Source organism: Canis lupus, chromosome 3 (genome assembly GCF_003254725.2).
Source record: "Canis lupus dingo isolate Sandy chromosome 3, ASM325472v2, whole genome shotgun sequence".
Lineage (NCBI taxonomy): Eukaryota > Metazoa > Chordata > Mammalia > Carnivora > Canidae > Canis > Canis lupus.
This window is the reverse complement of record NC_064245.1, coordinates 50,545,517-50,565,743: the sequence shown is the minus strand read 5'-3', so window position 1 is coordinate 50,565,743 and position 20,227 is coordinate 50,545,517. Positions and strand designations below refer to the sequence as shown.

The 20,227-nt window shown below is 37.4% G+C and overlaps 1 long non-coding RNA gene across 7 annotated transcripts in view; it reads left to right on the top strand.

Moving 5' to 3' along the window:
• Nucleotides 1-20,227, top strand: part of LOC125754866 (uncharacterized) — a 121,614-nt gene that overhangs the window by 82,679 nt on the left and 18,708 nt on the right. For 6 of the 7 annotated variants that reach the window (XR_007409868.1, XR_007409872.1, XR_007409867.1 and 3 more), the window contains 3 exons: nt 705-785; nt 1,618-1,767; nt 2,397-2,603. This is a non-coding gene — a long non-coding RNA (uncharacterized LOC125754866). The remainder of the gene's footprint in view (nt 1-704; nt 786-1,617; nt 1,768-2,396; nt 2,604-20,227) is intronic. The other variant, XR_007409871.1, reaches the window with a different exon arrangement.

Here is a 20,227-nt window from a genome sequence, read left to right as displayed (position 1 = left end):
GAAGTACATAAACAGCCTTTGTAGTACAGAGTGTGTTTGTAATATAACCCTATGGACTTCAGGGAATTAGGAGAGCATATACTTCCCACAGAGGAAGTGGGGTCCTTGGATCAGCTTAACTCAGACTCGAACTAATTTTATTTAATAATGGGTACTGCTAAACCTTTCTATTGAACTAGCCTCATCCCCATGAAGCTTTTAAGAATCTATCTCCCTTTCTGTCCTGCCTGTCTTATTATCCACCATGCCTCCAAGCCCATTCATTTTTGAGCTTTGTGGAGGTGCAGCCCTATGAGTCATGTATCCAGGGTTTCTCTACTCAGAGGGGATTCGAGTTTAATTCATAGCTGGTTTTCAACTTGATTCCCATGGTTGGTCCACTTCACCAATGTGATACTCTTTGTATAGGTCAGTAATATCATAGCCAGTTCCTCATCTTTAGAAGCCACCTGGGGAAACAATCACTACATTTTGTGCACCTACAACTTCTCAGTGCATAGCACACATGTTTGTATTCTGACATAATCCTCTCAGTAATTCTGTGAAATAATGAAGTGCCCTCTACATTCAGGTAGCATATAGAAGGTTGTAGCAGGCCAACATTCCCTCTTTTACAGATTACAAAACTGAGACTCAATGCAGAGCTCCAAGTAATATGCCATGCATCTTATTTATTTATTTATTTATTTATTTATTTTTTACAGAAACCTTGCAACGTAGGGATTATAACTTTATTTTTGAGTCAAGATAATTATGTCCTGGGGAAAAGAAACTTCTCTCTGATGGTAAGTGACAGAACTAAAATTTAAGCCAGGACCATGCAATTCTTGCTTTTTCTATCACATGGTAATGTGATGTTTCAAAGTTTAGAAGAGGGAGCATCAGGTTCCAACAACACATCTCATGGCTCTTAAGGTCAGTGTACCTCATTCCTTATCACACTGGCTTCTGAGAAGAAATGCATTTCTCTCTATCCCCAGATGACAAATATCCCGGTATTGACAGCAATAAGGAGGATGAAGAAGTGAAGGAGATAGTTGGTGACAGCCCAGACTCTTGTTGCTTGCAAATTATCCATTCTGTGGCAAGGCAAACGGATTGGTAGCACCAGGGCTGTCTGATTAGTTCTCCTGCCAAAAGGCAGTACCATCTGCAAAAGTGCTCCACATACCCAGGGTTCAGGTGGGCATGAGCGAGAAGGAAAGTAGAGGAAGTGATCTCTGATGTAAATAATGGCTGAGCGGGCTGACAGAGTCATCCCTGATCTACAACCACGCATGGAACCAGCCTGATTGATTGATTTCAAAGTTTGCTTTGCACAAACCTTTCCCAGGCCACAGTATCTAATTCTCAAAGCCATATTTAAGGAGAGAAGGGGAAAGGACAAGAAGAAACAGAGATCCTAAGGGTCCAAAGAAAGTTAGAAACTGTCATACTTTCCAGACAGCTCCAAATAAGCATCACTATCAGCCTTGGAGGAGGGAAATGTTACAGGTGCCACTCCAGACCCTCCTTCCAGCCTAAGGATCCTGCCGGTTCCATGAGGAAATGGATAGAATTGCCCTACAATGTGCATCCCCGATCAATATTTCATTATCAATCTGTTATTGTTTGCAGGAATTTCCACTTCAGACTCCTAATGGCAGTCAGTAAATCTTGCTGATCAGTGCAGCCTTCTGAATGAAGCCAATTTTTCACCAATCATCTCTCTCAGATTTGGTAAAATGGGCAGCAATTCATGTACCTTCTCAAGCTCTTAGCCTATAAGTAAGCAAGTTCCTTTCTATTATCTCAGATCACTACCTTTGGGCCTTTCTTACAAAGTTCATGAAATCTGAAGTCTGGGCACTTCCTGGCAGCCCTCTTTGAAGTAGAAAAGTTAATACTATCTGGTGTATCAGGTTGTCAGGAAATCTGAAAGTAGGGAGGGATATTTCAGGCCACCTTATGTATTTTATAAATTCATCCCTTTGTTGATTGAGTTGACAAATAATTATTGAATTTCTTCTATGAGTCAGTCATGGTGCTAGACACTGGGGACTGAGTAGTAAACAAGAGAAAAAAAATATATGGATAATTTCTGTTTAAAAAGATGGAGTCAGAAAGGAGGGATATGTAGCAGAGGGATACCCCAATCTACTAGTAAGTTTCTCAGAAAAGATTACAGTGAAGTAGAGACCCACATAAACAAGAGGAGCCAATCATGAAAAAACAAATAAACATATAAACAGAAAAGAAATACAGGAAAACACAGAGAAGAAAGTTCAAAGTCAAGAGAGAGCTTGATTTTTGTCAAAAAGAAAGTCAATACAGCTGGAGATGTTTATTCTAGAGAGTCTGGGTTTTATTTATACTTTAAAAAAAGAATTATTTCTATTATTATTTCCTTTTTTAAGCTAAAAAAGGCATTAAAGACTAAGAATAGCCAAAGCAAAAGGCCATTCCATGGAAAGAAGCCGTTTTTCCAAACATTGTTGGAGCCTCGATGGATGGAAGTGAGACAGGAAAGCCAACTCTGGAGTCTGGGAGTAGGTGCTTTACCTGGTGATGCCACTTTGTCAACATGGAAAGTGCCATCAAATTGATGGTCTGCACATAGCAAGGTAGGTGCACTTTTTAAAAATTCTACATTAATCAGGAAAATTTATGAATGCATCTTCTCATTACTTATTCCAAAAATACCATTAAACATCTACTCTGTGCAGGAATCTGTTAACTCTTGAAGACACCGTAATGAATAAAAATTGTCAGTGCCATATGGAATTCATTTCCGTCAATCTGTCTAAATTGCACCATAGGTAATTTTGGAAAGAGGGGAAAAATTCCTTTGTTTTTGTGGATATTCTTAGAGTTCAGGGGGCAGGCAGGTAGCAAAAGTAGATAAGGGAGTCAGAGATTACCCAGAAATCGTTACCCCCTGGAATGCTAGGATGGAGAGAATTCTGGGAAGTCTAGGCCTATGTATCACAGAGAAAGATCTCCATGGCTGAAGATGCTCTTGCTGGTCAGTTCCCAAGGCCAACAATTACCAGCCAGTGTCCTACCGCAGAAATGTTGGAAAGGATGGGGAGAAAGGGGAACCTTCTTGCACTGTTGGTGGGAATGTGAACTGGTACAGCCACTTTGGAAAACTGTGTGGAGGTTCCTCAAAGAGTTAAAAATAGACCTGCCCTATGACCCAGCAATTGCACTGCTTGGGATTTACCCCAAAGATACAGATGCAGTGAAATGCTGGGACACCTGCACCCCAATGTTTATAGCAGCAATGTCCACAATAGCCAAACTGTGGAAGGAGCCTTGGTGTCCATCAAAAGATGAATGGGTAAAGAAGATGTGGTTTATGTATACAATGGAATATTAGCCATTAGAAACAACAAATACCCACCATTTGCTTCGACGTGGATGGAACTGGAGGGTATAATGCTGAGTGAAATAAGTCAGTCGGAGAAGGACAAACATTATATGGTCTCATTCATCTGGGGTATTTAAAAAAATAGTGAAAGGGAATAAAGGGGAAAGAAGAAAAAATGAGTGGGAAATATCAGAAAGGGAGACAGAACATGAGAGACTCCTAACTCTGGGAAACGAACTAGGGGTGGTAGAAAGGGAGGAGGGTGGGGGGTGGGGGTGACTGGGTGATGGGCACTGAGGTGGGCACTTGATGGGATGAGCACTGGGTGTTATTTTATATGTTGGCAAATTGAACACCAATAAAAAAATAAATAATAAAAAAAAGAAGAATGAGGCTAAGAGGTCGATATGGCCAAACCCAACCAGAGTGAGACAAAGAGATATGGTACCTTTCACTTGTCACAGCTGGTGGGGCCCATCTCTGGATCACCATGTCCTGATGCTTTAGGACACTTTGTAATAAATTAAACCTGTGTTGGATGTTTTGGTAACACCTAAAAAAAATAGAATTCTGAGACTCTTACTGGTCTACTGACGGGAACAAAATAGAAGAAAGGAAAAGAAAAAAATGTATGTTAAAAATAAATTCACTGATGGTGGAAAGGCATTTTTTTATGAAATACACAAAATTGGCATAGCAAATATGTAGTTAAGATTGTCAAGGTGGTTTGTAATATGCTGGACATTTTTGTGTTGCTTGTTTGCTTTTTGTTATGTTTCACAGTCTCAGGGGTCAAAGCTGTGTGTCCTTCTGGAAGGTTTTATATTAGGCTTAACCATAAATGGTCCTGCCATTTCCTTGAAATGGACATTCTTAGAAACAAGAATCATATTGTTTTTAGTCATGAATCATTTTTGCCTAGCATGGTGCTGTCATAAAATGGAAATCAGGTAGATGTACATGAATGAATGAAGGTAGATGTACAAATGCACATGGTGGCTCAATCCCCAAAGTTTATGTGTGACTGATAAAGATCCAGCCTCAAGGGAAGCTCTGTATCTCATAACCTTGCTGTAACTTCTCAATCAGGTCTTCAAAAATCTTAGTAAACAGTCAAAAACAAACTGAGAAAAAGTTAAGAGCTTAAAGGATGTCTGGATGGCTCAGCGGTTGAGCATCTGCCTTCAGCTCAGGGTGTGATCCTGGGGTCCAGGATCGAGTCCTGCATGGGGCTCCCTGCATGGAGCCTGATTCTCCCTCTGCCTGCGTCTCTGCCTTTCTCTGTGTGTCTCTTATGAATAAGAGAATAAAATCGTGTAAAAAAAAAAAAGGAGCTTAATAATATGGCCTATATCTTTAGGGCCACACTGTAAGTCTTATGTCCTCTTTAAGTCCTATGTCCTCTTTCAAAGCACCAAACATTATTTTCCACTTTTATTGAGCTGCAATTAACATACACCATTGTAGAAGTTTAAGATGTGCAACATAATGATTTAAAATATATATGTATCCCAAAAATGATTGTCATGATAAGTTTCATTAACATCCATCACCACAAATAGTTACTTTATGTGTGTGTGTGATAAGCACCAAGCCTGTTTGAGCTTCTGAGGGAGTTAGAAATTCAAAGAGCGCAGGAGGAAATAACAAGCAACCTCCCACCTTCTAAAGGAAACTGTTCTTTGATTTGCACACTGTTCCAATTCGCTGATTAGCACCTTCTAATTACTGCCCAGAAGAGCGGCTCAGAACTAAGCCTCATTCTAACCAACAGCCTGGACAGCTTGGTCATTGAACCAGACACCATCGCTGCCATGCATAGAATGATTCGAAATGGAGGCAGAGGGAGCCAAGCCTGTATTCACTCAGCCTTGCAAAGAGGAAACTTCATTTGAAACATACATAACTTCCTCTGTGCCAGCTACTCATTCCTTTTGTTTTCAACCAGCTAGCAGATCAAAAGAATTAAGGAGATTAAAAAGCAGAGTGACTCAGTGACTTCATACATCAAAACAGGAAAGTGTTGAATGAAACCATTTCTAGGCAAAGTGACTACACAGAGAAGGACCATAAAAGGCAGCTCAAGGGGAGGAAACACCTCAAGCTTGTTCCCCCTCCCCCCACCTTCTCACATAAAATGCAAAACCAGATACATGTCAGAAGAAAAACCCAGAATAGATGCAAATCAAATCCACTTAAGTTCAGAGGTCTGCAGAATCTCGCTGGGGCAGAGGGTGTTGAGAAGGTGCATTGCTGGCAGGTATGCAACTCGCTATGCTTTTGGAGAACATTTTGGTAATAAGAATCAAGAGCCTTAAAACTCCTTTGATCCATTAATTCTACTTCTGGAAAGCAATCCTGAAGAATGAGCTCACAATTCATAGGAAAGCTTATGTGCATGAATGTGGAGCAAAGCTTGTACATAATACAGAATTTAGAAAACAATATAAATATACTCCAATTGAGGAAATATTTAGAAATTTTGTTGGACTACCATCGAACTCTTAGGATTATCTTTGCATAAAAATGAGTAATGTGAAATGAGTCATACAGAGTAGAAAAGGCTTATGTGGCATTCAGACTGGTTAGTAAAATTTGATGTGTCCATTCAATCGTAAGGACACCTTACTCTTTGCAGTGGGAAACTTTAGGTACCTTATGTTAAATACTTGGTCATTGGGGTGGCTCACTGAATGCTGCTTTGTTAGTGGTAAAGTCAAGAGAGTTGAAATTTTAAATGACTTGGGAATTGCTCGGTCCTAAGTCTGTCCAGGAAATGTGCCCAGGAGTCAAACTTCTAATATTTAGCAGAGGTTAAGGCAAAAAGAGGACATGGATCTTAGGCCATTTCTCACTATATGTTTTGTCTGAATGTGTTAAGTGAAATTAAGCACATTTGATAAAAAGAAAATTTAAAGCCTAGAGAATCCTAATAGCTGTGACTATTTCCTTCTGCTTTTTGCTAATGTGTAATGTGGGCAGCTGAGTTAGTGAACCAACAGGGCATAGTGCCAGTCGCCAGAGATCTTGATTATTCTAATTTCTAGAAGATATTGGGATAAAACATTTGCATTTTAAAGTCTCATTTTGCCAATAGAAAAATAATGGCTAATAACACCCTGCCCTTTGTAATTCTTTAGTTGCTCATGGGGATCCAAGGAGATAATATGTAGAAGAAACTCAGAAACTTCATAATTTTAAGACTGCATTTCTTAAAACTATTTGACATTCAATTGCCAGAAATAAAGACTCTTTAAAAAAGTAAGCACAGGGATCCCTGGGTGGCGCAGCGGTTTGGCGCCTGCCTTTGGCCCAGGGTGCGATCCTGGAGACCTGGGATCGAATCCCACATCAGGCTCCCGGTGCATGGAGCCTGCTTCTCCCTGTGCCTGTGTCTCTGCCTCTCTCTCTCTCTCTCTCTCTGTGACTATCATAAATAAATAAAAAAAAAATTAAAAAAAATTAAAAAAGTAAGCACAAACCAGTACTCAATCAAGAAGTAAAAATAAAAGAGGGAAAGAATAAGAAAAAGAAAATCCTTTATGCTAACACTACCAAATGCAGTGTTCAGTTTCATAAGTTGTGCCATCACTTACTTTTCTTGGTTTATAAGTCAATATCTAAGCAGTGTGTACACATTATATTTGATTGATATGACTTGAGCATTTTTTTTAATCTATGAAAGTTTATTTTCTCTGTTCCCTTCTCTCCCTCTCTCTCTCATTTACTTGGGGAAAAAAACAGCCCTTTTTTTCTGCCATGTTTCTCATATTCTGTATTTGTCCTTATGGTGTCATTAAGCATGTTCTACTTTCCTCTGTAAATGTTGAGACTTGATGGAGACTCAATTGAGCCATTTCATGTTTGATTTTTTAAAAATCTTCATAAATACTTGTCTACACTTTATAACTTTAAGAGTCACTTCATATCTTATTATGGCTCCTTTCTGATGTTAGGGTTCAGGGGTTATCGATTCAATCCATCCATTTTTAAGTTCTCCATTAACCTTTCACCTACTAGGTTTAGCAGTCATTGAGAATCATTGACCAGACATCTTATTACATTAAGGTGTGGAAAAATCTGTTCTTATGAGCTGTGGGAATCTTCTATAAAGAACTTCATTCTTCTACTTTTAAATGATCTTGGAACATAACTAGTATGGGAGAGGCAGGATAAATGCTTGATTTTCCCCTTCTACCTTTCCCTCACCCCTTCTACCAGTTTTTAGTATAATGGGTTTATGCCTTGACAGTTTCCTAAAGTGATTAGTGAGATTGATTTTAGTGTCAAAATCAAAGATGATGAGTTCTAATCTATTATAACCAGGCTTCCTTTTGATACACTAATTGTTTCTTCTTTTATCAGTGAGATCCTGGTTACATCGGTGCTGGTGACTTTTGTTGCCATAGCCGCACTAGGCATTGAGAGCTTTTCTGTTTTCTGGTAAATATATATTATGCTTCTTCATACATTTCCTGCTTCAGATATGGAATCAGTAATTTTACTGAGAATTATTGGTTCCTTTTAGTGTGAAATAGTATTTAGAGTTAATGATTTTGAGTCCAAAAGTTATTATTGCTATTGGGTATTGCTGACTGTTTGAAACCATTGCAGTACACAAAACTAAGATACTTCTTCTAAAGATAAAATGAATTACACATTTATAAAATATTTCTAATTCACATTTAAGATCAAGGGTATTAATTAATTTTGTTATTTTTCTTTTTTCTTTTGCATTAAAATCTTAGTCTGGAACAAATTTTAGATAATTAGTTTTTTTTTGTAATATTATGTGTACATATGTATATGTACATTAACCAAAACAACACTATTATTCACAATATGAGTACTCCATTCTAGTTACTGTTTTGTTTGATTGCAGTTCTTTTTGTCCTTATAATGCATCCCACAAAGCAGGTGGAGTCAAGTAGTACTTTTTTAAGCCACCAACTTTATATATAGTTAGAATCTTGTTTTATTTTATATTTAGTACTTACGTATCACTTCTATTTTATTTTGATTTAATTGTGTTATAATTAGGAAGTCATTTGTACATTTCCAAAGACAAAATTGTCAAATTTAGCTTTTATTCCATCCTTTCTACTGTTTTGTACCCCTTTTCTGATCTCTGACTATTGTTGTCCACATCTATTTATACCTATTCATGGACTACATGCAGCTGAAGAAAGTATTATTGAATTAGGAAAACAAAATCCAAAGGAATTACCCAAATGTAGCACAGACATGGTAGATCTTAAAAGAGAAGAATATTTATATTCTTAAATGCAAATTTTAGAAAACAAAAATCGTTTCTTGTTTTCTAAAATTAATGAATAAAATTAATTTAATAAAAAATAATGAACCAAGAATTCTATTCAGCTAGCAAAGAAGAAAGAGTAAATACAAAATAATAAAAAGAACAGTATAATAAAAGTCACAAAACTGAAATTAATGAAATAGAATGCAAATGAGCAGTAGAGATAATTAGCAGAAGCAAAAGCTGTTAAAAAGAAAAAAAAGAATAAAATACTTCTAGGAAAACAAGGAAAGTGTGAGAAATGGTCACAGAGCAAAGGGGGCTACATTGTGTTAACTATGTGTAAAGACAATAAAGTGTTATGTGGTATCCTGGATGGATTCCTGGAACATGAAAAGGATATTAGGGGAAAACAAGTAAAATTCAAATAAAATGTTTCTTAGTTGTGACAAACGTACTATGGTAATGATATGGGAAATGGGGTGAGGAGTACATGTGACCTCCTTGTACTGTACGTGAAACTTCTCTGCAAATCTGAAACTATTCTAAAATTAAAAGTTTATTTAAAAATAATTATTAGACTGAAAAAAATATTCTTGGTAGGATAGATATATTGTATCTCCCCAAGAGCACTTCAGTGCTAGGAGATTCTTTGGAAAGAACCAGTGTGTTCTGCCGGTAGTCTTACTCATGACTAAGAGTTATTACAGCAATGTAGTAAGGGTATACCTAGATCATAAAGGAAAAATGCAAAGGTAGAGTTTGAAGGAATCCATGTGCAGACTTTATGCTCTCTCCCTTCCACACACAGCTCACTCTTGTCTCAATCTTAGAACAAAAATGTAGAAGCATGTGTGCAAAATGTAAGCCCAGAGAAGCCTACTCAGCACCCAAACTTTTTATTGGGGTTTGGTTATGTAGACAGACTAGTACATGCCAGAATTCCAGACTCTCAAAACAAAGTCAAGTATTAATCATAAACCATATTGTTTGCTTGGTCTAGATACAGTGAACCACCTTTTTAGTCAGGGACAGCTTTATTTTACTATAGAAAATTGTTTTACCAGTCAAGTTTTCAGGCAGTAGCCAGAGGTCAAACTTAAGAAGATATTTCTTCTTTTTTTGTTTGGATTTTTTGGGTGTTTTGTTTTGTTTTAGAGAGAGAGTGCATGCAAGCAGGTGGTGGTGCAGGAGGGATTGGGGGCAGGACATCTTTCCACTAAAAGAAACAATAGAGATATTCAAAAGACAGGCTACAGGGCAAGGAGAAGACAAAAAGTTAAACAAATAAACAAAACAAGGTTAGTCCTCCTCCCTTTGCCCAGGTCTATGGATTGGTGATTTGTAGTGTGAGTTGAGGGGCACATGGTATCCAAGGTAGCTGAGCACATCTGGGCCAATGCTAGAGTCGGCAGGGCCAGAGTGTGTCCCCAAAAGGGTGGAAATAGAAGGTGTACCCAGAACCTCAACTCCCGGTGCTCAGTGCTCAGTCTCTAACTCCCTTTACCTCTTCACCCTGATGTCTCCCTAATTTGTATTTTTCAGATTTAGCCTCTTCCCTGAACTTCAGACTCATTTATTCAACTCCCAACTCCACTTAGATGTATTGCAGTCTTCTGAAACCAAACATCCAAAGTAGAACCTCCTTCCTAAATCCACTTCTCCCAAAAACTTCTCCCTGTAATTAAATAGCACCACCTTTCCCCCAGTTTCATAGTCCAAAAGTTTGATTATCTTCCTTGATTTCTCCTTTCTCTGACATCCCTTTATATAATCCATTTAACAATTTCAAACACAGCTATGTGAGAATTATACTAGGAATTTGATCAATTCTTACCAAATCTATGGCTAATACATAAAGCCAACCCCAATCTTGTCTCCCTTGGACTACCACAGAAGACCTTTAATGGAGTTCCCAGTTTCTGTACTTGTCACACACTGCCCTGGGCCCCCAGCAGTAACTTTTCCAGGCACAGCAGCCAAAGGAATCCTCCCTCACAAGAAAATCAGATTATTATCTCAGTTCTCTGCTAAAAAATGTTCCAATGACTTACCACCAAGTTTGAATAAACTGGAAAATCTTTAGCAGGGCCTACAAGGTCCTCTATGGTCTGTCTCTGCTTACTGCTTAGACTTCCCCTTGACACAAATGCCCCTCACTGTTTAGGGGGTTTTGTTTTTTATGTGTTTGTTTTTTGGAGGAGAGGAGCAAAGGGAGAAGGAGAGAAGTAATCTTAAGCAGACTCCACACCCAAAACAGAGCCTAAAACAGGCCTCAATCTCATGACTCTGACCCTGAGCCAAAATCAAGAGTCTGATGCTTACCCTACTGAGTCACCTGGGTGCCCCAATAAGGAGCTATTTCTGAAGATAGCTAAGTCATGTTTCCCACATGAATTGTTTTCTGGAGAGAAGGACAGAAGTTTTTTAGATAAATAAGCAGAGAGAGAGACAGAATATATGTATATATATGTGTATATACATATAATATGTAAATAAAAACTATACACACATTTATATAAATATAAAGTATATCTATAATTATGTAAAACTGAGCTTCTTCAGTATATTGTATCTGTCAATAGCTCATTTTATATGCAACTTGGCTAGACCATGCTGCCCCGTTATTTGGTCAAACACCAATGTAGAAATTTCATGAAGGTATTTTTTAGGATGTGATTAACATCTAAATCAGTACAATCTGTAGTTAACTTCCATGTGAGTGGATCTCATCCATTCTGTTGAAGCTTCAAGAGAGAAGATGGAGCTCCCTGGGAGAGAAATTACTTCTGTCTGCAGCCTATCTTCAGACTCATGATTGTATCATCAACTCTTGCCTGGGCCTCCAGCCTCTGAGCCTGCCCTATAAATTTTGGACTTGCCAGTCTCTGTGATTGTGTAAACCAACACTAATAATAAATAAATCTCTCTGTTTTTCTCTGTGTGTGTTTCTCTTTCATTGTCTCTCTGTCTCTGTTTTATCTTTCTCTCTCTCAATATATATATACTATATATATTTTATATATGTATAAATTCTTAATCTTTTTTTTCTTTTTATTTTTTTAAAGATTATTTATTTATTTATTCATGAGACACACAGAGAGAGAGAGAGAGAGAGGCAGAGACACAGGCAGAGGGAGAAGCAGATTCCATGCAGGGAACCTGATGTGGGACTCGATCCCAGGTCTCTAGGATCATGCACTGGGCTGCAGGCAGCGCTAAACCACTGAGCCACCAGGGCTGTCCTTAATCTTTTTTTTTTTTTTTCTAGTTTCTTACTACTGTATTCTGTGCAGACATCATAGCTTATTTTACTAGTCCCTATAATGACCATTTGGGTATTTAAGTAGTTTTCAATTGTTTGACATATTCAAAGTGCTATAATAAATAATTATGTGCATTCTATATTTCATATTCTTGTCAGTGTATTTCAGGAGTAGATCCTAAAATGAAATTACTGGGTCATGTTTTTCCTTGATATTTACCCAGCACTTTAAAAATAATGACTTTAATGAATGCCCCATCAGCCACTTCTACTTGGGTATAACGTATCCTTTAAGGCATCCTTTGAATCTGAATAAAAAAGAGCCATTTTGTATATTTTAAATATGTCATTGTAAAGTTTAAGGGCTTAGCTGTGGAAATGGGAAAACAAGAAATCACAGGTAAATTCCATACCAAAACGAAGGGCAAAGGTTAGTTAGGGTAGAGATGTGAAGGACATGGTTTGAAATAGAAGGAACACACATAAAGAAGCAATAAAAATGTCAGTTTGAGTTCACTTGGAGGAAGGCCTGTAGGTCTGTGAAGAGATACATCACTTCCTGAGGAGAGGAGCCTAAGAAAAGTTAAGATGAGGGACAGTGTAAAACAAATGCTCTGGAAATAACAAAATTATCTTCTACTTCCAATTAAAGTGTGGATTGAAAATAATCCAATTTGTCTGTGGTCAGAGTAACTAAAATATAATTGGGTTTTTGATATCCTATGTTTTTTGTGCTAATTTATTTAGCAAGGAGTTGATTAAGAACTGTGAAAGCCAGTAATGTGCCCCCAGGTGCCCTGATGACTTCGGGAAGAGGAGACAGAATGTGAGGAACCTGAACCTTTGGGGAATTACTGGGTTCAGACAGCATGGGGAGAGATTAAGGAAGAAAATGCATGTAAACTGGCCTTTCTTGAGCCCTTGTACTGGCTAGATGTTCAAGAAGATGGGAACCTAGTTCAGGAATATTTTGTGCCTAAGGCTAAGGAAAGTGGCTGATCTGAGACTAAGTAGAAAAGTGTTTCCAGTTGCAGTACTGAGGTAGATCCAGGGATCCTGTACTTTCTAACAGACTCAAATGAAGAGTTATCCTGTCACCAACCTAAATCATGAAGTTAAAGACCAGATCTGCTTTTGTTCAGTAATAGGCATTTGATGCCTGAGAGCCTGAGACACAGAATGCATTTGATGAACGTATTTAAAAATGAATGAACAAATAATGAATCAATGTTAAAAACACACTAAAAAATATAATTATACTTCCTAATGAGAGCCCAATTGTTAGGTCGCTCATAGACTTGACACACACTAGGATCCCAATAAACATCCTATGGATGCATATTTACCCACACCTCCCTCTTCTTCCTAGGACCTAATTCTTCCAGAATTAATCCTTTGGATTAATTCAGTCTGAATTCAGTTAATTCAGTCTGTTTTTAGCCTCCCTCTTCTTCCTAGGACCTAATTCTTCCAGAATTAATCCTTTGGATTAATTCAGTCTGAATTCAGTTAATTCAGTCTGTTTTTAACCCTTTTATTTTTTATTTTATTTTTGTAGTTGTTGTTGTTTGTTTGTTTGTTTTTGTTTTCAACACTGGAAGCATTTGGGGGCACAGTTTTTCCTTCTTTGGCTCCCACTTTTTTTTTTTTTTTTTCTAGTTGCTTTCAAGAACCAATAGAGTCCTTTGGCTTTGGGGCTTCATTTGCTAATCAGTAAGAGAATTGGAGAAACAAAATAACAAAGGCAGGCTGTTGGAAATGTTCAGCTTTTTAGAGTTTTTCCAGTCTTGGTTCCTGTATTCTTTTTGTTCCTTTTCTCAGATTGTATCTGCTATGGCTGAATGTTTGAGTCCTCCCAGAATTCATACATTGAAGACCCAGTGCCCAATATGATGGTATTTGGAAATGAGGCCTCTAGGAAGTTGTTAGCATTAAATGAGATCCTGTGGGTGTTGACCTCATGATGGAATTAATGCCCTTATATAAAGAGAAAAGAGACTTCTTTGCACTCAGGGCCTTATGGTGCCTTATGTGTGTTAGGGTTTGTTGTGGTTTGTTTTTGTTTTTATTTAGTTGTTGTTGTTGTTGCGGTGGTGGTGGTGGTGTTTTTTTGCCACCCTCCTTTCTATCACAGGATGTTTACACATGTTGTTCCTTTTTATATTGAAATTCTTTCCATGTTCTCTTGAGCTAGTTAACTCAAGACTTCACTGCTTGCTTCTTGGGGATGAAGAAGTGATTTAATGTGAATCAGAATTTTATGTATTAAAGCAACAATGATCATTATAGCACTATTTTAGAGTGAAAAATTGAAAACATAAATATGCACTAATATTGGGATAATTAAAGAAGTTACAGGATAACCAATGTTGGAATATTATACATGCATTCAAAACATACTTAAAAATTCAATAAACTTGTAATATGCGTATAAAATGAAATTAAAAATAATACACAATTATATGGAATGAATTAAGTGAAATTCTAATTCTCTTAAAATCAAATAGGTGTGTTTGTGCATGTATTAGTGCATATATGCACACAGAAAAAAGCCTACACTATGTTCATAAATATGTAAACAGTAATGTCATGGAGGTGAAATTATAATTGATTTCCTTGATTTCTTATTTCCACATTTGATTTTCTATATTTTGCACATCCACTATGGTATTATTATGATCTTTTTTTTTTTTAAGACTTGTTTATCTATTTTATTGAGGAAGAGCCAGAGAGAGAGGGTGAGAGAGTCTTCAGCAGATGCCGCACTGAGCACAGAGCCCAACAGAAGTGCTTGAGGCAGGGGTCCATCTCAGGACCCTGAGATCATGACCTGAACTAAAATCAAGAGTGGCACACTTAACCAACTGAGTCACTCAGGTGTCCCAACATTGTTATAGTCTTTATAAGCATTCATCTTTGAAGCTATTTTATAAAATATAAAGTTTTACAGTTACTTATAAGTGAGTTTTAAAAGATGAGTGGCACAGGTGTTGTGCAGGGCAGGAATGGCAAGACAATGTCCCTGTAACTTCTTTGCACTGGTGCAAGATAGATTTTGGACTATACATGGAAGGCTGGGTAAGTGTGAATGTCATGTCACAGGTATGGTTTTTCTATTGATCTCTACCCTATCCATTCTGATAGTAACATCAAAGAACCTTCTTCTGGAACATGCTGAGCATGGAAAACGATGGCCATTTTAGAACAGACAAATAAAAAGAAAACTAGAGATGACTGGTTCCCTTCTGCTTTGGGCCAAATTCAGCATTTGCTTTTCTTAGCCCTATGATATCCCACAAACCGTGACCGTATCAGAGACAAAATTTATCTTCTGAAGCTGGATAAAAAAGCAGGAAATGTGTTATGTTCTGTGAAGGCAATGGCAGATTTTGTAAAGTTAGAGAAAAGAGAGAAGAAGAAGGAGAAAGAGAGAGAGAAGGGAAGAAAAAGGAGAGAGAGAGAGACAGAATATGAATCTTCTTTTATCACCCTCATGCCTTATGACCAAAATAAATCACAAAATCTTTTGGAGAGCCATACAAATATCTGAACAGACAATGACAGTTTAAAAAAAAATCCAGACATTTAATAAGCATTCGGCAGGGAGTTAGCCAAGGTGAATCCTCATCAGGGACAACTGAGCAGCCATTTTCACAGTTAGTGAAATGTGGGTTTGAATTCTGGACTCTACTTATACTGTGTAAATTTAGACAAGTTACTGAGATGTAATTCTCATATCCCCATTTCTACATGAAACTTACCTTGAATGGTTGTTTATATATTAGAAATGCTGCATGTGATATAACTGATAGACAAATTGCTTGCCTTAATCCAAACTTGACTGTTTAATGTTTAGGATGGGATTTTGCTGGAAATAGGAAACCTCAATTATTTTGGGCCTCATCAAGTATTATAACTTCCAATCCATGAGCATCAGCAATTACCAAGAGCTGCTTTGGATTTATGAAAGAGTTTGGGTTCTTCAGTTTCTAGTGTTGTCTGAAAGACATTACAGCTGGCTCAGTTCTCTAGTTTTTGAAAACCCATTGTTCGGTTAAGCTGGAAAGTGATGGAAACACTGTGACTTTCTCTCCTTTCCACCCCTTCTTTCCCCATCACCCATCTCTACCACTCACAGTACCTTCAAAAGGAGGGCCATTTGGCATCATGACCAAAGGTTACTTTGAGGAATATCAAAAGAAATGTTCCAACCAAAGTTATTGCTGTCTTTTTGTAAATATCATATTGAGAACCATGTCTGCAAAAACCCATGAGATTTTCTTTATTCTCTCTGGTCTCAGTACTAGGAGTAGTCATGCTCCAATCAACAGGTTTGTTTATTTCAGAGACATGTTAATATACATGATTTCCCATTTTTTTCCTTTCCTTGCTATTATAAAACACAGGGCAACAGCTCAGATAGAGTAGTAGACATTTGCTACATATTTTGTATCTTTATCTCTATGTCATGCTCATCTAACTTTTCCTTTTGCTTTAACTTCTTTCTTAATTTCAATTTCACCTTTTCTCTGCACCTTTTTTTGTAAGCTACCCTAAAGGATTTTTTGGGGAAATACAGTGAAGAAAGAGGAAAGAAAGGCTGGGAGGGCAGAAATAAGAGGGAAGAAAGCAAACAAAGAAGGAAAGCATGAGATATTTTAATATATGATCTGTGCCTATCTGAATTATATTTCTGGCAGAGCTACAATGACAAAATTTTGATTTCAACAGATCAAGAACTGGAGATAGATGTTCGAAAAAGACATAGAATAAATATTTGTGGAACACAGGGTCATTGTCTTGGAAATGATTGCCAACAAGGCTATTCATCTTTCCTAAAGGGAGTAAATAGTGCATCTAAAACCAGAGCTTGAACATTTCAATAGTTAACTGTTGAGAGCTTTCTGTATTCACAAAAGCAAATCTTAGTATTGTAGTCTGTTGTGGTATCAGAGATTGTGAGTATCTCAGCCTTTTCTTCAATTTTCAACAGGTATAGAGGACAGGGACTTAGGATGTTTTGATCGTCTGCAGGGCCTTTTGCTATTCTTAAAACCTGCTAAGGTTCTGAAGCTCTAAAAGGGAGGGGGGGTGGAGGCCAGTACATAAGCAGGCAAATAAAAGATACTAGATCAAAAAATCTGTTTAAAGACAGTACATACAGCAGCCCCAGGTTATTTCAAATATTTATAATTCTCTACATATTTAATCTTTAAGAGTTCTTGAGATGCTATGTTCAGAATGTGATACTAACATCCATGGCTCAATGCTGATACTGTCAAAGTCATTGAAGACATAGAGAAGGTGAGAGATGAAGGAAATATACGAAAGTGACAAAATAATCAAAACTCCTAAAGCAGTCCATGTGACTAGATTCATAGAATGAGAGAATTGAAGGGGACCTTGGAAATCCCATCTCTTTCTTTCACGAGGAGAACATTCCACCATAGGAAGATTTTCCAGAATGTCCATACTATTTAGAACTGAATATCTTTAGATAGAACCTTTGTGTTTTTATATGAGATGAAAAAACAGTGGCTTGCCAAAATCATGGAATATTAACTTGAATGAAATGTCGCAATCATAACATAGGTTGGATTGGGGCATACCTTTATCCTTCAATAGGGAAGATACTAGCTATATTAATTAATAAATCAAGCTGTCAACCAGCACATATTTATTATGGGTTTATCTTGGTGCCATAGTAGAAGGAACAAGGATCAAGGGAAGAGAAGCACTTGATAAGGATACCATCCCTGGCTTTCAGAGAGCTTCCATTTTAATTGGGGAGACAGGAAGAAATCACAGAAAAATGTACCAAATGATTCATGATTGACCAACAGTGTGTAATTTGTAAGGGCTGTGACAATGACACTCATTCTCATGCTGCAGTTCACCTTATCCAACCCTAATTCACTGAAGATAAAACTCCTCTAAAAAGCTCTCTGGGTAATCATCTAGCTCTGCTTAATTTGTTGAATGACAACTCATTTTTTATAAGTGCAGCTTGTTCCATTTTATAACATTCCAAGTTGTAAAAAGCATCCCCTTTATATTGATCCCAGACTCCCTTCTATTTCCTGTGTATATAATCACAGAGGAGAACTTCATTTCTCCATCTATGCAGCAGTCCTTTGGATATTTTAAGACACCTATCATGGCTTTTTTCCATCCTGACTGTGAATTCCTTCAATCATTCTCCATACAACATGGATCCAGGTCCCTCCACCACTTGAGTGCTCCACAGAACCTAACCCAACACTGCAGGTGTAGCCTCCTGGCTCAGAAAGGAGTGAGGTGATTGCCCTTTGTTCTAAAAAGTTGTTTCTGGGGATCCCTGGGTGGCGCAGCGGTTTGGCGCCTGCCTTTGGCCCAGGGCGCGATCCTGGAGACCTGGGATCGAATCCCACGTCGGGCTCCCGGTGCATGGAGCCTGCTTCTCCCTCTGCCTGTGTCTCTGCCTCTCTCTCTCTCACTGTGTGCCTATCATAAATAAAAAAAAATTAAAAAAATAAAATAAAAATAAAAAGTTGTTTCTATTTCTGTTCTTGTTGCCTAAGACTACATTAGTATTTTGGCAACCACATCACATAGTTGACCCATACTGAGCTCAAAGTCAATTAAAACTCTTTTGTCTTTTTCACATGTGTTATTGATAAATTCCCTTCCCCCCACCAACTATTCATGTGTACAGTTGTTGGCAATTTTTATTTTTAAATTTATATTTGTGCCTGTTAAATTTCATCATGTTTTGTTCAGTCCATTAGTGCAGCTTTTAGAACTTTATTATTATTATTAATCATTATTATTATTATTATTCCTTTTTAACTCTCCTTTCCACTTCTGTGTCATGCACATGTTGATTTAGCCATATGTGTTCTTTTCCAAGTTAAGAAAAAAACAAAACAAAACAAAACCCTGTTGCTTAGGGGTAGGCCAATGTCATGACTAAAGAATGATGTTCTGGCAAGGTAAAACCCATCCATTAGTTATCATTCTTTGGTCGCATCATTGCAAAGGTAGCCTTGGACATGAGCATCCTGAGATTGAACAGCAGTGATCAGAAAGGAGATACTCCTTGGAATGTCAATAATATTGGAATCAATATTTGTTCCAATATTATTGGAATGTCATGGACATGATTTATCTATTTACTTAAGAGAGGGTCTTCCAGTGGTAATTTATAATAAGGTTCAGTTTAGCATAATTAATATTTGAGACCATATTTTCTATAACTTTTAATAGGAATGTTTAACAAATACTCAGGTAGTTTGGGCTACTGTACCAAGTGCCATGGACTTAGTGGCTTACCAACAACAGATATTTACTTCTCACAGTTCTAGAGGCCAGCAGTCTTGAGATCAGGGTGCTAGAATGATCATTCGGGGTGAAAACTCTCTTTGGCTTGCAGATAATTGACTTCGCATTGTATCATCATATGGCAGAAAGAGAGAGAGCTAGCCCTCTGACATCCTCTAAAAGGGCATTTATCCCATTCATGAGGGCTCTATCCTCATGACCTCCCAGAGGCCCCACTTCCAAATACTATCACACTGAGGAGTAGGTTTCCACATATGAAGTTTGGGAGGACACAAACATTCAGTCCACAACAGATGCCTAATAAAATACTGATATATTACATCTGGTTCAGGATAGCTCTGATCTATAATCCAGCAATTCTATCAAAGGTAGGTAGAGAGTGGTATGATAGTGAGTTTACATTATTGATTTTTTAATGGAATTTGTGTCCTAAAACAAACCCATTTAATCTCTCTAAACTTTAACTTTCCCATCTGCTAAGTGGGCCTAAAATAATCTACTTTGCAGTGAAGATCAACATTTCAAATAATAGCCACCTGGCCCATCATAGTAACTTGGCTAATGGTAATTCCTACAAAAGAAAAAATGGCAAAAAAAAAAAAAATTAATTAAATTGAAATGGAGAAGTCAAAGTTCATTATTATGTCAAACCTGGAAGACCAGAAGAATGGATGAAAAATTATATAAGAAAAGCATTTTCAAAGGCACTTTCCTATAGCCAAATTGTCATCAGCCATTGATGTATAAACAATAAGCTTCTCAAAATGATATTTACCTGGTCCACACTGGCCTCCTTTTGGACAACACTTCATCAGCTGTAATTGTATATTACTTGTGTCAACCAAGGAGACTGTAAAGCAATGAGAAATATTTATTTGGGGTCTTAGGGATTATGATTCCAGAAACACAGAGTTGACCTAAACTGAAAGCATTCTCTGAACTGCCAGCTGAGTGCAGGCTTCTAAAGGCAAAACCCACAAGATTACATAACTTGTTTTGAAAGAATTATTAGTGCTGACAGAATTAAACTATC